Below are 17582 nucleotides of genomic sequence, written 5' to 3'. Positions count from 1 at the left end.
TCAAGGGATGGTTCAAATAATAGATAAGCTATGGGGAAGTTTCTGCTTACCAAGGATCTTTACACTTGAAATACTTGTACTAACCATGTCTGAAAATAGCAGTGTGGATGGGGAAATATAAATTACACTGTCAAAACCCGAGCCTAGTAAATGCTGCAACGGGGATGTTTCAAGTTCATTAGCTCTTTACAAAGCCATGCTTATACTGATTTGGATAGAAAAATATCTCCAGAGAAGGGGTGCAAATCTGCCATCATGGTCCAGGGACTGAAGAGCCTGGTTGTCCCTTGCCACAGCACAGGTGCCTGGGTGCTGAGCGGCACTTGGGAACACAACATCTCACTGCACGTCATGGCTGAGGACACTTTATTGCCTTCTGTCAACACCCCAGCACCGAGCTAGGAAGTAATATGTGCTTCTAGTGATGTGATCCCTCAGACAGCATTTTAAATCAAGCTTCTGTCTGTGGGGAGACATGAGAGTTCCCGTGACACCATTTTTATTTCAGGAAGAATAAAGGCATTCATCTCCGCAACATTGGATAGATTCACTGCCTTATCCCAATAGGGCATCTTCACATAAACAGCTGAATTAAACTGCAGTCTGGAATAGCAGTCAGGGGTAGGAAACTCAGGCACTAATTTTCTTTCTTCACTGAAACTATCCATGTTTTATCGCTCTGAAGGGGTTAGCCAGCAGTTTGTGCTGTGGCTTCCAAATAATGGCACCATTTTTCCTCTGAGTCATTTTTGTTTGAATGCTGATAACTGGTATTTATATTTTCAAGACCAGTTGTGGCCAGGACTGTGAGAAGAAAATCAAAAGCAAGTTCCAACCTTTATTTTCATGGAATCTGGCTGAGCCATGGAGGTCAAATTGCAGTTTAAATCTTTAAAATGCAGTTTTAGTTCTAAAAGGATGATTGCACCAAGACAGCCAAAAGAGGAATGGTGATAACAATTTTAATACCAATGGGGACAGCTGATTTGAATTAAGCCTTTTCTCTCAAGTGAGAGACAGCAGCCCTTATAAGGACCACAACTCTGCCATGGTGGAGCTTTTCATGACCATTCATAGTCACAACCTTCCTGAATGCCGTGTAAGCTTTGAAAATATTGTCCCAGTTTTACAGATGTGGGACTGTGGCCCAAGACTTGGCCTGGGACCTCCCCTGAGAGCACTCAGCAATCCTGCAGTTGAGCTGTAACTTGTGAGAATTACTTCCATGCCCTTCTCACCTTCCTTGCCCTACACCAGCATCCTCCAGGCTGGATCTCACCCTCTGCCCCTTGGGCTGATGACAGCCCTTAGATGCATGTTCATGCACTGCCCAGCTGCTTTGAGTGAGGGCAGAAGAACCAGAAAGCTCCTCTGGCCCTTGAACTGATTTCATTCTCCAAGCAGTAGCAAATAAAGATAAGGAGAAAAAAACCATCAGCGTGTGGGGTAGAAAGCAAAGCTGATGAAGGATATAGATATGTCTGCTCACCACAGCCTATGGTGTACTTAAGTAACATAGCAAAGATTTTAAAAATCCAATCCTTTTATTTTAAAAGTAAGCATCACTTGTGAATATACAACTGGGTGAGTTAATCATTTGGTGTTATTTTTAGTTATTTGATTTGTTTATGCGTTTTGAAAGTTGCTTCAGCCTCAGTGGGTCTAACAACCCAAGAGGACAGGGAAATGCAAATTGTGTTGTCCTTGTATCTTTTCTCCTTTTTAGGTTTTGCATCAATCTGATTTTTTCAGGTCAGTTTATATTACTGTTGGATCTGAGTGTGTCCATCACCACATTGTAAAGATGCAAAGCTGCAAAGCCACAAATTCACAGAAGGTTGCTGCTTTATCTCACCTCTTCACAGACCTGCCAGTTTTCCTTATCGCTGGCAGAAACTGGGGGCAAAATCTGCACGTGAACTGCTTACAACGGGACCCGCCCTATTCACCCCGTGGGATAGGACTTCCCTGTCTTCTCTCTGCCTGCCCTTTGCAGAGTTTCCAGCAGCATCCTGGCTCCCAGCAGCTCAGACTACTGCGGTAAGGGGAGAGCTCTGCTCCATGAAACCCCTTCTCCCTCCTCCCAAACATTGCTGCTGGAGAGACACAGAGGTTTAGCATCTCCCACCTGACACCAGGGCTATTTATGCAATATATTCCCCCTCCTTTTGTCCAGAAAGCTTCATCCCTCTCTCACCCCAACTGGGGTGACTCCTGAGGAGCAGAAATCCAGCCCTGGGGCGTCCATCCTGCAGAAACTGCACCTTGCTGGAGACAAGTACTGCACATGGCTGCAGCTGCTCAAGCCAACTGCGACAGCAGCCGCCGGCCCCCACGCACCAGGTCCGCGGCTCAGGTGTCCTCAGGAAGGAGAGAATTAGTGAGGACTTTAATGCTGGATTAGGCTGCCCCAAGTTTTCCCTTTTTCTCCTACCACCAGCTCAGCCCAAGGAAGCAGGCAGTCTCCGGTGTGGGTTACAGCCTGTGACTGCCCCTCGGAGTGGCCAGGTCCTCTCCCTGACCCACAGCCCCTCTGCCTCTCCAAGAACCTTGAGGTGGCTGATGCCTGGGGGTGTGCCCCAGAGCACCCTTAGGGCACAGGGATGGGAGCTGCTTGAGGTTACAACTTACAACCCCACCCTGTCCTCTGCTGTGCAAAGTCTGGAGCTGAAATGAAGCATTTTCTTGAGAAAAAAGGCTTTTGCCTCTTCACTGTCTTTTTCAAAACCCATCCACCTGAACATGGGTAGAGCCCCCTGCACAGACAAAATGTTCTCCCCTGTGTTTTTACACATTTCCTTTCTACACAAAACCTTTGGGATATTCCACCAGGCTGCACAGAAATCTGCAGCCGTCCTGGCAGACTTTAATGGCCCTAAAGCCCCGGAGGGCTGAGCAACCCAATGCTGTGGCCTTGCTCTTGCTCCACAGAGGGAGACACACCATTCCCCCTGTGGCCTGAGCTGCAACCATTGATGTAACTACTGGGAATCTGGAGCTGATGACTTGTTGAGTGGTAGCTGGTAGGCTTCTTGGCTGGATTTAGACAGCCCGACAGGCTACCCTTCCGCAGCAGTCATGTGGAAAGCCGCAGAGAGCATCAGGATATTGCAATAATGCTGTCTTTCTGAAAAGCCAGTTCAGTGGCTGAATGAGCTCATGTGGATTCAGGACAAAAATCTCATAGTCATGCATCACAGAAATAAGAATTATAAAAGATTTCATATATGATTTACCCCTGGGACTTAGAGATTTGCCAAAACCACTGTGCTGAAAACCAGGAGAACACACAAGGATATCACTTTTCCTTCATTTCTCATCTTTCCTTGAACATCTGCAACTTGTTGTTGCTAGAGGGAGGTTTGGGATGAGGAGACACGCCAGATCTGACCCACTGTCGTAATTCTTTTACTTTCTGCTATGTGGTATTCACTTTTTAACCCCAGTTGACTTTGAACAGCTCAGCAAGGCTTATCTACTACCGTGCTTGGGAGCTGCTCCTCACCTTCCGAGAATTGCCCATCTAAGTTTCCTCCTGATAATTCATCAGTATTTCCCAAAGGGTAATTAAAAAGCTTTTGTTAACATCTGTCCATCTGCCTGCTGAATTGAAGACACCTTGGAGGCAGTATTTGTTACAAATGTATCTGTGTCAAAAAGCTGGAGCGTGATGACCCTGCTTTGGCTCCCAGTTCTAGCAAAGGTGCCAAGTCCTGCGGAACTGTACCTTAAAAGAGCAGGTTCCTCCACTGTCGTGTGGTTTCAGGTAACCAGTGCTGTCCTCTCACAGAAGGATTAGCAGCAGGATTGACAAGCCAGGAGGAGTCCAACTGCTTTTTGTGGAGACACAACCTCGGAGAAACCTCTGGCCCTGGGGATTTGCTTTTCATTTTCTGCTCTACAAGTGCAAACAGAGTAGAGAAGCTGCACCCAGGCTGATGGCTCTTGACCCTCCTCCTGCTCGAGATGTGAAGCAGCAGGAGCCTGAAAATCATGGCTGTGACACATTAAGTAATTGAATTCCATCTGCCACAGCAAGAGCCATGCTCTGTGCAGCACCACTTGGCTGCTGGTATATGAAGTTTCTCAAGGAGAGCTGAAGGAAAATTCTCACTTTGGGAACATGGTGGAGCTTTAGGAGTTTATGCAAAAATGCCATGAGGAATCAGTGTTTTTCACAAGAAATGTTTTGAAGTAAGCCCCATTCTCCTTTAGCCAGTGTGATTATCCCTCAGTATTTTCAGTCTTGTCTAAACCAGGCTTCTCTCAGGGAGGTTTCACTTCCAACACACATTTTTGTTCATATGACGAGTAAGAGAAGGTGGGACAATCTCATGGTACAGACCCTGAGCTGAGCTACAGGATACACCGAGACAACTCATGGCTCAGGCCACAGACCCTGCCTGCATGTAATCGTGGCACTCAGAGCAGAACCCCGAAGCAGATGGGGCACAAGCATGTTGGGCTTCTGTTGAATGTGTCAGAGGTCCTGGCACATGTTTTGCATCGGATCGTGCTGTGGGCATGCATTTCATGGACCAGAGCCCAATTCATTGCACACTGCCCATGTTCTTGTTCCCCTGCCATGAGCTCTGCAATGCTGCTGCTGTGGGTAAATGGCCATTGTCAGCCAAAGCTTTGTAAAAAACCTCAAGAAAAACATCCAGAACTCATCTCACCAGCACAACTCTTGTCTGCTTGGAGAAGTCACACTGCACATCACAAGGTTTGTGTTCAGCCTCCTCAGCTCAGCTTGGTGAGCCTGTTCAAGCTGCTGAAGATGCTCAGCTTAGGTGGATATAGGAGCAAGTTTTCCTTGCACAAGCAAGTCAGTTTTTGGGAAAAGTTTTCATCAACTTTCAGGAGAAACTTCAATCTGTGCTAATAAAAATTCACCGATTTTTTTTGACCTGACACGAGGTAATCCTGTGACTTCCAGCACTAACACTGCCCCACTCATTTCAGCAGTCATGTGGCTGACAAGACACAGTTTGGTGGACAACCCCTCACAACCCCAGTGGGAAGAGTGAGCCTTGACAGCCCCCACAGCTTGGTAAGAGCAAGGTTTCAATCCCCAAAATAGCATTCTCTGCTCGCCAGCAGCGTGGGGCTGCTGTGCCAGGGTGTTTTAAGCCAGGACATGCAGTGGTGAAGTCCATAAAAACCAGTTGTCAGAGCCTTTGGGGCACTGCTGTCCCTGGGGGCTCCCGGAAGCCCACAGGCATCTTGGTGACAATGTTCCTGTCAGCTGAGGCACAGCCTGTGTGAGCCCCATGGGAATGGCACCCCTGAGCTCCCACATCCTTCCCTGGGGCTGCATGTGGTCTGGCACTGAGTGTTTTTAATTCTGGTGTCCCAAAGGTGCGTCTGGCGGAGCGAGGGGGAGGTGTGTTGGCATCTATGGTTGTAGCAAGAATTGACCAGTATGAAGGACAAAAAAAAATAACCAACGGATCCCATTTTACAAAACGCAGGTCAGAGGGGTGCGAGTGCATTAAACCTGCAGTCTCACAACACTGCCTCGCCCTTCCTCCAGTGGGTCACGTAGGATGTTTTGGAGATGGTGGCCCACACACATCCTTTTGGACTGTGAGCAGGGGTCCCTGCTGCCTGAGTACATCTTACAGGTTTGAAGATCCTAATGGCCATGAACTTCCCTGTGCTCAACCAGGAGGGCCAAGGGCTCATGCACCACCTGATGTCTTCAGGTACCACTTGGCACCACTGGCCAGGCTGATCCAGTCTCCCACGAAAACTTTTTCATCAGCTGGCATGAGATTCCATCTAGGTCAAGGAAACTTCCTATTGGAAGGCTCAGTTCTAACTTTTTTTTAAAGCAGCTCTCTGATTTCTATTCTGAGCTAAAATTTTTAAGGATCCTGAGGCAAATCTCACCTCGGATGGCAGATCTTGGTATTGCAGATGAAGGAAATAACCAGTAGTAAATAACATGACATGCACCAGGTTTTCCACACATCATTACAGAGGAAGCCAGGTGCCCAGAATAGATTTACGACATACAGAAGCAGAAAACTGCAGAAGTAATGAACATTTTAAAGCAGAGAACATGCCTGTTTAATAGATAAATCTTCTCAATTAAGGAAAAGGGAGTATTATTCTGAATATACCCTTTTGGAGTGATTTTCTAGTATCAGCCTTTTGGATTTTAAATAAATATCTGCTCTAGATCCCCATGCATCCATCCAGGATATTAGCTGATGGCAGGACAGCTTGTGCAAAGCGTGTGCACGCAGCTACTGGTGGCTCCTGGAAAACACTTGTTTTCTGTGTGACAGCCACCACCTTTCTGTGTGCCACGGTTATTTTGAGCAAGGTTGGGTGGATTGGTATAGAGACAACTGGCTTTGAAATCCTCTGCTGTGCTTTATAAGGAAGGATCCCAGGGATGCAGGTTGTGGGAGGAGGGCTGAGGCACAGGCGAGCCAGAAGGAAGCACTGGGAACATGGAGGTGGGAGCTTTATAGGATGAAAGGAGGGGACAAGGACAAACTGAGGGGACAAGTAAAATGCTAAAGACAGAGTGCTACATTGCTGAATATTTCAGGCAGTTAGAATAACCATTCACACCTCAGAAATGTCAGGGTTTATTTAGCATGTCATTTTTTTGCCCTTTTGCCCCCAGCCCTGGCGAGGAGGGAGCAGCTGCATGGCAGCCCCAGAAACCCAAATCCTGCCCCCTCTGCTTTCTGCAGAATAAATGTGTTATGGGAGCTTTGCTTGCAGTATTTGTGCTTTGCCAGCTCCTGCATCTGCAGGCCAGGACATGGTGCAGATTTTGTCTGCCCCTAGGATGCTCTGAGCTGAAAGCACCCACGGATTGGTTTTGCTGCACGATTACATTTTCCTGCTGCAATAAAAATTAAACCATTGAGTAAAATACTCCCAGTAGGAAACATGAAAATCTGCAAATGGAAAGCACAGGAAAGGGTTTTGTTTCCATGCCAGCCCCATATGCACTGATGAACAATGAAATATAGTGACTTCTGCAGCATTCATAAATGCAGACTGCCAGGGCAGACTTGGCGCTGGCAGAGGCAGAAGATGGTCTCTGTGGATCTTTGGTTGGATCCAGAGGGTGGACTGTGTGTTCCTCACTGCACCAAAAGGAAAGAGAAGGCAAAGTGTGAGTCCTGACTCATACCTGCACTGAGCACATGTGCAGAAAAAAATTACCGAAGTTTTTCAGATGTTATTTGGGCAAGGAAGAAGCAAAGGAGGATGGAGGGATTTCTCACCAGTTGGGAAAAATGAGAACGTAATTGCAAAGATGCAATATCCTCTACCTTCCCTGCTCCAGGTCTTGAGTTCCCAGCATGAAATGTGCTGCTTTATTCTGTTATGATGGGCACAAAATCAAAGACAGCAGTGCAGCCATGTGGGCCAGCCATGGAAAGCCAAGACTTGTGGGCTCATGAAAGGAAAACTCTGGGTGCCTCTCTGCACCCACCTGTTAGAGGGTGGGGCTCGAGCACCCCAAAATCAGTGTGGCTCTGGCAGGTGACCCAGTGGAGGGGGTTGGCCGTGTGAGGTGACTGCAGCAGGGAGACAGGGATGGAGCCCTGGGCGCCCACCAGTGCTTTTCCCCAGGCAAGGAAGGAGTCGGTTTCAGGCGGCAGGAAGGTGGATGGGGAAGGATAAAAAGGAAGAACCCCCCGATCAGAGGCCACAGCTGATGGCCGTGCCCAGGGCGCGCGCCCCGGCTGCTTCTGGTCCGGAAACGCCGTCGGGGGGCCCAGCGAGGGCGAGCTACGCGAGGAGAAAAGCAGCCTCAGAGCATGTCTAAGGTCATGACACTTGACCTTTCCATTTCTTTTCCTTTTTGAAGCCTGATTACGTCTATTTTTAGGCCCGTGCTCGGGGAAGGAGGGGGAGCAGGGGTGGGCTGACCCTGCCTGATGGTGCAGCTCCACTGTGTTCCCTCCTTGTGCCTGCCCAAGTTTGCACAGTGCAGCAATGGCCCCATGTGCCCACGCACACTGAGGGAGCCAGGGATGGTACCAGGGTGTTTTCAGCACCCCAAAACCCCTGCAGACATAGGTCTGCTTGGCATGTGTGAGGAGGAGGAGCACATGCTACAGATGGTTTGGACAGGGAGCAATACTCCATAGTGAGCAGCTTCCAAGGGGATTCGCTCTGGGTGGTGGGGGAAGACATGGTTTGGTGCAAAGCAGTGAGGTTGCTGCAGACCTGTTCTAATTGATATAACCCTCTGGGTGCTGCTGATAAGTGAGGGGCTGCTGGGAAGGTACTGGAATGGAGGAGGGACTTGGGAATGTCAGAACACAGAAATCGCCAACTTTGAGACTGATTATTGCAAACCAAGTTAGGCTTTGGGTTTTTATCTTTAAGACAGGCCAAATCACACTTGAAGAAACAAGGAAAAGGGTATGAAATAATCATGGGTGGTGAGAGCAAAGCTGGTTCCTAAGTCAACATTCTCTTCACCAAGTATAATGTCTATTTTATTTTACCATTTTAGCTTGTCTGAGCAATAAGAAAATAACAAAAAACCTCCATAACCTTCTGGCAGACTGTTTTGCCAGGCAGACACAGTTTGTCTCCCACTTCAGCTGTCTGGAAAGCCAGCAGCATAGTGGGTCTCCCCAGTGAGGCTGGGCTTTCCCTTCTCTCCCCGAGACCTAGTGCGACTTCATCCAGTACGAGTTTTGCATCCTGCCTTTCCCACCTTCCAAAAGCAAGTTGGGAACAGCAGTGGTGAGAATAAGGGCTGGGTGCTCTCCAGTACTTTGTGCTGTTTTATACATGGGCATTTGGAAAAAAAATAATGCTTAAGGCCACTTTGGTGATAGTGGCTGGGAGAGGGGTGGACTTGTCTCCCCAGGAACCAGTTCCTGTGATCGTCAGTGTTCAGCTTTCCAGGGGGTGTGAGATCATTCCCTAAACGTAGTCTTCCATGGGGAAGCACTAAGAAAGTGCTGCTTGGTCTGGCTGTATGGCAGAATCCCTCTCTCTCTTTTAATTTTAAAGCAAAGGTTATCCTGCCCACCCAAGGCCTGACTTGTTTCACATCACCCATGCAGCAGCATCTCACAAACATTCAACAAAAAAAAAAACTGGGTGCCTGTATTCCAATGTGATATTTACATGTTATTTCATATACCAAATGCACACACACACACACACACACAAAGCTTTCTGCTTTGTGTTTTTTCTTTAAAAGGCCCAGGGTATGGTCAACCAATTCTCTTGGCTGCTTAGCAACAGGCAATTGAGCCTGCCTATCAATTCTCAGTTTATAATAACCTGAGGCAGACCTAGATTTTTGTTTTCCCTTGAGCTTTTTTCTTCCCTTCCCTCTATAATAAATACCAGAAATGTAGGGGCAGCATGTGTCAGAAATCTCCCAGTGGAATATCTTTCATTGCGCTGGCGGGGCTGCTCCTCTGGCAGGACAGAGCTCCAGGTCCCCCATGCCCTACTCTCCTTTGTTAAAACATTTGAGAGATTCATTCTGCATTAGACCACACCTCATCATAGATTTATCATTTAAATAGCTAAGTTAAAAATATAAATTTTCTGTTTTGTATGAAAAACAAGACCCAAAGACTTCACCTGGACAGAGAGACTGAATGCAACCCTCAAGATACACAAAAAACCTGGATATGTCTGTCTTTGAATGTGCTATAAAAAAAAGAATATAATTAATTTTACTGGCCAGTGGAGCCCTAAACAGCATGTCCTGCACTGCAACTTAAAGGGCTGGAGCTGAGGGGCCTGGCTGTGTCCCTGGGGAAAAGCGGCAGTGGTAGAGCATGAAGGCATTGGGAACAGAGCGTTGTGCCTTAGTGAGCGCTGAGGAACTGCTGCCTTGTGTTGGAGGAGGGCAGCACGTGGTGCTGATGGAGAGGTGGGCATTCAGCCCATCCTGAGGGGTGCCTGACAGGCAGTGGGTGGGATGTGGTGGAGTCTCATGGCCAGCTTTGCTGTAACAGCACACTTCCTCTGGAACACTTCTATTCTCCACTGGCAGCACTTTAGGGATGCTGCTTGCTAACTCTCAGTGCCTGTACTCAGGAAGGAAAAGCAGCCCGTAAGACCTGGAGATAAGGCAAACCTCTGGAGATAAAATGTGAGCAAGTGGGAGAAGCCTGTTCACCCACCTCTGCCCCATGAGCAGGCACGTTCATAGAGCTTGGGGTGGGGATTGTTTTAGATGTGACCCCTCCATACCAGGATGACTACAGTTCTCACAATTATCCTGTACCATACCTAAGCATTTCCATCATAAAGAAGCATTTCCAGGAGACTGACTTTTTTTACAAGCAGGTGAGCAGGAGTAGCCCAGCCACCCTACATGCCCTGGATCACTCTAGAAAGAATCAACATCCCTGGTGCTGGTCTGCAGCCCTCAGCCTCAGCACAGCTCTCATGCTCACACAGCATGGTGCAAAGCCTGCAGCCCTCCTGCCCACAGCCATGCTCTCCCTGCCCGTGGTGGTCCTTGCACAATCTCCAGGTAGCCTCCAGCTCTCCTGGCTGGGCTCCCCACAGAGGATTAGCGTTTTCCCTCACGTGGGGAGTCCTGGCTCTTGGGGAGAGGTTTTGCACGATCCAGCCCCTCACTTTACCGACACATCCTTGCCCAGTGCGGGTCCCTGCACTCCCCAGGCATGGCTGGCCTGTGACCCACAGCAGCAGCAGCAGATGCAACATCAGATGTAGCACTAATTGCTGATGACCAATGTGACAAGAACACAGCACTGTCCCTCACGTCCCTTATGACATCCCAGCCTGTCTGAAGGGGACCAGCAAACAAAGTGTTGCAGGGAGAACTGAGCCACTCTCCTTTCACCCAGGTCTTTGCAGGGTCTGCAGGCAGACTCTGATCCTTACCTGGTCTCCACTGTAGGCACATCACAGGACCAAGTGCTCCCTGGAGCTCATGACCTGAAGGATGGTCAGAAACTGCTGGCAGTGCCTTTGCTTTCTTGATCTTTCTGTGTGGACCAACAGGTTCTTCAAACTCTGGTTCATGCTGATTCTGGAGATGGCAGAGATGATGTGGATGGAGAAATCCAGTAATATGCATGGATCTTCTCTCACAAGGACACCAGAATGTTCCTCTTGCTGCGTGAGTGGAGGTCATGCCAGGGAAGCAGAACTGGGGGTCCCCATGGTTCTAGCACAGCTCATGTGCTCACAGCCCTCCCCTCCGAGCTGGAGACTGCTGAATTGATCATATAATACCTTCACCCATCTTTTGTTTGCCGGAAATTTAGCTGAGGATACAGCTTTTTGTAAAATAGAATGCCTGGAAATGAAATGAGAGGACTGGCCTAGGTGCTCCTTAAAGTGTAACTTAATGGAAGCAGCACATCACTGGGAGTGCACGTGGACAGGACCTTTCTCCAAGAGGCATCCTGCAGGAAAGCCACATCCCTGCATGATGAAAATGCAGTCAAGTGAGTTTGTCAGTGTGAAGCTCATGGTATGGTTCTCTTCAGAACCTTTTTACAGTGGGAGGGAAGTGTCACATTGTTTTTGTTGAAAGTTCAATTATAACCGTGCTGAAGAATGTACCAATCTATCTTCTCCCTCGTGTTGTGCCCTCCTGTTAGGGCAGTAAAATTACAGGACAAAGCAAGCTCTTCCTTTCAAAACAGGATATTAAGGGAAAAAAATACTTTTCACAAAATCTGTGCATTTGACCTGTTCATAGCAGGAATTAAAAATCTACAAAGAATTCCAGAACACTAGGTGCACTATTGTTTCCACAGTAATTTCTGGATGCAAAGCTTCCAGCAGGGCTTACAGAAATGCTATGCAATCCTTCAGGAAAGGGGAAATATTATAAAACACATTAGCTGTCATGTAAATGAGAAAACTTCACTGAAGCCACACAAGGGTTCATCATCACAAAATTGACAGCATTTGAATTGTACATTTAGCTTACAGTAACTCTGGTGCAATTCTCCACTGGAAACCCACTTCTGCAATAGTTAATAAACTTCTAAAAGTTCACTTGTGGCTAAGAGTGTATGTTTAAGAGAACAACCAAGAAGAAAACAAAATACTGGAATAACTATTCAGACAAGACATTACACTATTTTAGCACCCTGAATTAAACTCTGGCTCTCAAAATGTTGACATTTTCCTGGATACACTCTTCCCATAGACCCCTGTACATTTATGCACCTGTACATCTGGTGCATAAAGTGGAATGAGACCCTTTCCTGCAGCAAGGATGCAGCACTGGCAGTATTTGAGGGAAACAGCTTTGCTTTACCAAAAAAGAATCAGCAACAACTACAAATTCCAAACCAGAGTAACACTGAGGATAGAAGAAACGGAACTGGGAGTGCAAACTGCTGAGAAAATGGCTCCAATGTACAAGAAAATTATTCTTACCGAAGCTTTGTGTGTGTTCAACTATTTATTATGGTCACATGCATGGTGATATATTAAAATTCTTGTTGGCAAAATGTCCATTCAAAATTAAATGATGCTTTAGCCTCACCATGAGGATTTTTGTTGTACCAAGTCACGTTTGTAATAAACTTTATTAAATGTGATAAAGTATTACACAGCTCAAACAGAGAAATCCAACAGGGAAATCATGTCCAATTTTGTTAAACTAAGTAGCAGAGCTTTGTTGTTGGCATTAGAACAGCTCTGAGCTTCGCTAGAGGTATGTTCTAGAAAATCTCCTCATAGTTCTTAATGAATAATTGAAGACAATATATAACCGAGATGCTTGTTTGCTACCTCCAGAGTTGGATCCTAGAGGACCATTAAATTAATTTTTAATAACCTATGCTATGGTTAAAGCTATAGGACACAAATACTCATTATAAATATACTTATCATATAAAGAATAATCCCAAGATTATAACCTGGCTAGCAGGAGGTGTACAAAGACTAATAAAGCAGAAAGGGAAACATTAGCACAGCTTACAGCTACTCCAAGTTATTTTTCAGATATCGTCTGTTTGCGCCTCTTACCTACGCGTTCCATGACTTTAGCAGTGCACCATGGTGAATGCTCGAATTTTCCAGTGCAATTCTCCTTGCTTTTGTGGTCACCTTTTCCCCCCAGAAGCTGGGAACTGATGAGGCCTTTTGAGTGTACAGGGTCTGCACAAGATCTTACCCATCTAAATTATTTATCAGTGAGGAGGCAATTTCTGCTAGTGCCTCAGGGTGATGCTGCAAAATGTTTCACAAATTTATTATCCAAGAAAAATTCAGTATAATAAGTTGTCTGCAGAATAAATTTGTAGAGAACAATGTAATCATTAGGAAATCCAGGCCATTTAAAGTAATTGCTAATTGCACCTAGGCCTCCATTAATCACTACATAATTGTGTTTCACCTAATATTAACTCAGGAAAGGCTGGTTTATCTTTGGAATAAATGAACATAATAAAAGAAGGGAACAATGAGGGAATGACAAAATCAGCACAAACTTTAAACCAAAAAAGAACAGAGGAGTTACGAAGTACCCCGTGCCATGGATGACTCAGTATTTGTATAGAACCTTTACAGTTTACCAGCGAGGTGAGCAGCATGCAAGAATGTACTTGAATGCGGGTAGACTACATGTTGTGGGGCTATGATGGAGCGTGAGGGTTTACGACACAGTGCCTGTGCCCAGCAAAGCTTTTGTTTTGTCAGAAGCAGAAAGCAGTTTTGGGAACCCTGGTTTGCAATTTCTTGGCAAACTCTCACCATCACAGCCAATGGTCCATACTCAAGGCGGAGAAGCCTCACTAATCCCTGAAATGGCAAATGGAGGAGAGGAAGGAAAACAGGAATGTGTTCAACACCCAATCTCTTACTGTTCTCTTCTTAACTGCTTTTGAACACAGGCATTTAGAATAAACCTGTCTATGATTTGTACCTACCAAGACTAACCCGATGAAGGAGGAATTCAGGACACAGGTACCTAGCCAGAACAGAGAGATTTCCTCCTTCTCCAAAAGAAACTTCTAGTCCCAACCAGCTATGATATACTGTGCTCACTATACAGACTTACACAGCTTTACTTGGATGAGAGAGTATCTTCAAGAGATTTTTCAAATGAAGACATGATTAAATTTCAAGGCTTCTTAGAGAGACCCTTGAGCTGAGAAGGTCCGTTAGGACTCCTTGAAGACATCTGAAGATACCTGCACACGCAATAAGGTTTCTATGGCTTTCCCCTGCCACCAGGTAGGGATATGCTACTAAATTATAATTAGGAATCTCAGCTGGAACCTGTACTTTAAAGCTGCTCAGTGCTGGTCACGACAAACTGCATTAGGAAGGAGATGGGTAAAAACTCGTAAGTGCCAAGCTGAAGCAACCCTAAATTTGGTTGTTCCTTTTCCTCATTTTTAGGCCAGAGCATAAAGTGTAGATGAAATGTGGCTCCTGCCAGAAGGTTACAGTTATGGTTTCTGTACCCAGTAAAAAGGGAAAGAACTGTACAATATATGTTATTTTTTTTTTAAGTCCTGACTTTGGCCATGAGGGGTTTAGATCTGCAGGGCCTGTTGTCCCACCCACTTTTCACCATCTCAAAATGAAGCACAGATTACTGGCTTAAACCAGAATGCATACATATCCCTCAATTTACAGCCCAGCTTATTTTCCCTTCAAAGTCTGTCATGCCAGGACAACAAAGGCCTGAGCAGTGAAGAAACATTTGCAGTCATATGGGCTTTTAAATTCTGATTCATTAATTTGGTTTTTTTTGTTTGTGGCAATACAGAGTGCAAGAGACGGAGCTATTCCAGACATCACACAAATACTGACCAAGGCAAGATTCCCTGTTACTAAAACCTTTGTGAAGTGGTTAGTCACATCTAGATTAACACTTTGTGACCTTTAGAGAAAGGTCTAGCAAGCACAAAGGTTAAACAGAGAGGAATGTGCATCTGATCATGCAATACACTAATGGCCCTGTGTTTAAATATCACCTGGCTGGAGTGATTGTCTGTGTCAAAGACAGCAACATCATCCTCCAGGAATCTTCCCTTATTTGAATTGTGCAAAATTGAATCAGAGAAATGGCTCAGAATGCTGTAAGCTGTTAATTCTGTCAGCACTGCTACAAACCCCGGTAGTAGTTTAAGAAAGGCCCTTCCTCACTTTTGTTTCTGTGGTTATTTTTATTTATTTATCTGTTTTTTAGATAAGCAGGGCTCCTCAGGTCACTCCACCCGGGAGGTTGCTGTGATCAGATGTCCTCCCCTGGGGCTCCACAGGCAGTCCTGATGAAGACATTGGCTCACCCTTGGTAGCTTGGCTTCTCTGAGATGTCCCCTTCACAGCACCCTGCTAGCAGGGTGAGCCCCAAATCATACAGTCTCTGTACAACACTGCCCTAGCTGCCAATTGGTGAGAGAAATCGAATTAAAGTTATATCTAGGGCTCCTTGTTAAGTACTTTATCACAATTTTAATTGTGTGAAATTGAAGGATTTGCATTTACTTTTTTTTTTAGCACTGTGTAGAAGTTACAGCTCTGTTTCAATGGACTGTCTGAAATCAATACAAGATGAAAACAGATGTTACCATGTCCTTCGATTATAACACAAGCAGGATTCAAAAACTCGGTCTACAACTACAACCCACTGACTCAAGATGAACTTGAAACATCCCATTAAAAAAAAACCAACTCCAAATGACAAGTTCCCAGGAGCATGACAAACCCGATGGGTAAAATAACGTGTGGGCTGGACAAAGCACTATCAAGGAAACGCCTTGATCTTGAACTGTGGCCGCCAGATCACAGAGCAGTCTTGAGGGAGGACATCAGGTTCCCATCCGATTGCTGCTTTTAGTAAATGGTCCCAGAATATCCCATTACAGAGAGAGGGTGCACACAGCTACCACAGGCATTAGCTGACTACTCAGCTATGTCCCTGCAACATATAAAAATCAAATGACAAAGGAGATGATGAAAGAGAAACAATAAAAAAGAAATTAAAGCTGACTGGTATCTTAATCTACAGTAAATTGCCTTGTGCTGTCCTGAGGAGCTAGGTAGGGGTGTTGGTACTAAATAAGAAAATTAACCCTGCTCTTTTTATTTAATCTCAGTGTTAAAAACCGTTCCATGTTGCCATTGCAGCCTTTACATTTGGCACAAACTTGGGTCACTCTCACTTTTCTGAAATCTTATTATCTGTTAAAATCTAAGAGAAGTTTACAAAGCGGATAAGCAGCTCAATTTCAGGCATGTTGGGGGTGTCTGTAGTTAGCACAGTTCACAGCACAGACATTTAAACCTGTGCTCTTTTGGTAAATATGTTAGGAGAAGCAAAAGGGTTAAAAATCATTAACTAAAATATGGAGCCACACAATAGCCAAAAGCTATGGAAATAGAAGATCACAGAAGAGACCCTTTCAGAATATAAAAGCTGGCAAGAAAATATTAAATTTCAGGTCTACTAAATAAAATATCTTCTAAAGGTTTTTCGTCTTAAAGACATTGCTGAGATCACAATCAATCAGTCTGGCTACTTAGATGCAGTGCCCCATCGGAGGATTTAGCAAAAATGAAGTACTAAATTATTCAGCATTTAAGCAATTGTGTAAGGAATATGCAGCTGAAAAGGATAAACTGCAAAACAAGATTATTTCCCCATTACATCAGTATATACTGTAGTTTTAACAGGGCTTTCCAGGGGGATATGTAGACATTTTTTCCATGCACAGAATTGAGACCCCAGCTTTTGATCTTGTATTTTAAAGTCAGATTACTCTAGTATTTATATGTAGCTGAAAAGGATCACCTTTCTCTCTCAACGTTTAAAATTAACATTTTTACTGTATTTACAGCCATGTTTTCTCTTTCTCAGCTAGGCTACCTTTTTTATAAAAATACCCAAAAAAAACCTCCTGCACTTTTCTATTAAAAATTTGCGTAATGTTAAGCTTATAAAGAAATACTAGGAGTCTCATCTTTGTATACATATACTACACACATACCATACATGAATATGTCCAGGGAGTCACAGAGACAACACTTTTCAGACAAAGACAATATATTTTCAGAAAGACAACTGGAAATTACTAAGTTTAAAAATTTCAGTTTCCTCAGAAAGATTTTTCTAGCAGTCATGTACACAAACCAGATGAGATTTACATTTTCCATTAAGAGTTCTGATGAATTTTGGATATGCTTTGATACATCAGCTCTAGTCTTCTGGAAGACTTTTCCTTTTTAAGTCTTCAAGATTCATTATCAACCTTTGAATTTCTTACAAAACATGAATACAAGCCTCCTGGTGCTGGAGACCGTATCCCAGCAATTAATAGCCGTAAGAACAACAACAAATGTGCATTATTGCATGCAATTTCATGCAATTTTCATACACAGCTGTTAAAACATAGGCAGGAGTTCTGTAACACTGGAATTCACAAACAACCGATACTGTAAAATGTTACGCCAACACCTGACAAAATGGAAAGTGTTGTTTGCCAGTACCTGCATCTCAAGGACACAGTATTTAACAGCATCAAAATAACTTGTTAAGGTGATAAATTTTGTCTCAAGTCCCCATCTCTTTTATTTTAGCATTGAATTTCCTTCTGGCAGCTGCACTAAAATAC

Source organism: Corvus cornix, chromosome 2 (genome assembly GCF_000738735.6).
Source record: "Corvus cornix cornix isolate S_Up_H32 chromosome 2, ASM73873v5, whole genome shotgun sequence".
Lineage (NCBI taxonomy): Eukaryota > Metazoa > Chordata > Aves > Passeriformes > Corvidae > Corvus > Corvus cornix.
The sequence above is the reverse complement of the archived record's forward strand: the minus strand, read 5'-3'. Positions refer to the sequence as shown.